General features: G+C 45.8%; 1 non-coding gene across 1 annotated transcript; it reads right to left on the bottom strand.

Moving 5' to 3' along the window:
• Positions 1-1,353: 1,353 nt before the first annotated feature.
• On the bottom strand, positions 1,354-1,457 carry LOC127483611 (U6 spliceosomal RNA). Its single transcript, XR_007910052.3, has one exon. It is a non-coding gene; the product is annotated as a U6 spliceosomal RNA (small nuclear RNA).
• Positions 1,458-2,238: the final 781 nt, after the last annotated feature.

The raw sequence follows: 2,238 nt of genomic DNA on the forward strand, positions 1-2,238 counted from the left end.
GGGGAGTAAACCAGCAGATGAAAATCAATCTCCCTCTCTCCTTCTCTCTCTCCTCTCTCTCTCTCTCTCTCTCTCTCTCTCTTTCTCAGCAGTTCAAGTAGATGAAAATAAATAAACATTTTTAAATGGCGTTTTATAGTTTTGTTTGCTCAAACCAGTATCCAAACAAGATCCACATATTCTATGTAATTTTTATGTTTCAGCCATAAAAATGTGTTTAGAAGGGCCGGCATTGTAGCTTAACAGGTAAAGCCACCACCTGCGACTCCAGCATCCCATATGGATGCTGGTTTGGCCTGGCTGCTCCACTTCTGATCCAGCTCCCTGCTAATGATGTACCTGGGAAAGAAACAGACAATGGCCCAAGTCCTTGGACCCCTGTACCCATGTGGGTGACCTGGAAGAAGTTCCTGGCTCCTGGCTTTGGCCTGGCACAGCCCTGGCCATTGCAACCATTTGGGAAATGAACCAATAGGTGGTCTCTCTCTCTCTCTCTCTCTCTCTTTAAGATTTATTTATTTATTTACTTGAAATTCAGAGTTACACAGAGAGGAGAGGGAGAGGGAGAAGAAGAGGGAGGGGAGAGAGAGAGAGAGATGAGAGAGAGATATCTTCCATCTGCTGGTTTACTCCCCAAATGGCTGCAATGGCTGGAGCTGTGCCGATCCAAAGCCAGGAGCCAGGAGCTTCTTCTGGATCTCCCACACGGGTGCAGGAGCCCAAGGCTTGAACCATCCTCTACTGCTTTCCCAGGCCATAGCATAGAACTGGATCAGAAGTGGAGCAGCTGGGTCTCGAACTGGCGCCCGTATGGGATGCTGGCATTGCAGGTGGCAGCTTTACCTGCTATGCCACAGCACCGCCACCCCCTCCCCAACTCTGCCTCTCAAACAAATGAACTAAACAAATAAATAACATCTTTTTAAAAAAATTTGGAGAACCAACAAGAGCTATCACAATTACACAATTTCCAAGAGTGCATTAAGTAAGACTTTTGTTTTCAGCCTACCCGCTTGTCAATCTCAATTCATCCTTTTTTCTTTTTTCAAGACATTTAAGTGTTTCTCTGCTTCTAGGATGAGTTCCTTAGCTCTTCCCTTTCCCCTCTCCATTCCCTAACCTTCTTTGCTACCTGTTGTTTCAGACTAACATTCCCTTTGGTGAAAGCCCAAACGCTAGCAGTTGTAGCTCAGACTCCAAGCTTGGCCCAGAGTCAGTATCTGTCCCAACATTTTCTTTTCTCTTTTTTTTTTTAAACCTAATTTGATGTTTTATTACTAAAAGAAAAGATCAGTATGGTACAGTATTACTCCAGAGGAATTAAAGGAAGATCCTTAGGGCTGCTTCACCCACAAAAATATGGAACGCTTCCTGAATTTGAGTGTCATCCTTGCACAGGGGCCATGGTGATCTCGGTTTTGTTCCAGTGTTAGTATATGTGCTGCCAAAGCAAGCACCAAACATCTTCTTTTACATTTATTTTAGTAATTACAGTTAACAGTAACTAAGCTAAGTATTTAGCTTATTTCTTGATTTTGCATGTTCTTATGCATCCAGTGAACCAATTACTTTTCTTTTCTCTTTTTTTTTAAGATTTATTTTATTTATTTGAAAGACAGAGAGAGGTAGAGACAGAGAGAGAGGTCTTCCATCCACTGGTTCACTCCCCAGATGGTCACAATGGCTGGAGCTGCACCGAACCAAAGGCAGGAGCCAGGAGCTTCTTCCGGGTCTCCCACGTGGGTGCAGGAGCCTAAGGACTTGGGCCATCTTCTACTGCTTTCCCAGGCCACAGCAGAGAGCTGGATCAAAAGAGGAGCAGCCGGGACTAGAACCAGCGCCCATATGGGATGACGGCTCTTCAAGCCAGGGCTGTAACCCACTGTGCCACAGCGCCAGCCCCGAACCAATTACTTTTCTTAAAAAAAAAAAAAAAAAAATAGAGAGTATCTCCCATCCACTGGTTCACTCCCTAAATGGCTGCAACGTCCAGGTCTATGCCAGGCCGAACCCAGGGGCCAGGAACTCCAGTGGATCTCCCACATGAGTGGCAGGGACACAACCCCTTGGGTCATTTTCTGCTGCTTTCCTAGGTGCATTCACAGGGAGTTGGCTTGAAAGCAGAGCAGCTGTCATCTAAATCAGCACTCTGACATCGGTGGTTGGTGTCACACATGGTGGCTTAACCCACAGTGCCACAACACCGGCCTGGACTAGTTCCTTCAGGTTGAATCCATC

Source organism: Oryctolagus cuniculus, chromosome 13 (assembly GCF_051225735.1).
Source record: "Oryctolagus cuniculus isolate XC-2025 breed Fujian yellow rabbit chromosome 13, ASM5122573v1, whole genome shotgun sequence".
NCBI lineage: Eukaryota > Metazoa > Chordata > Mammalia > Lagomorpha > Leporidae > Oryctolagus > Oryctolagus cuniculus.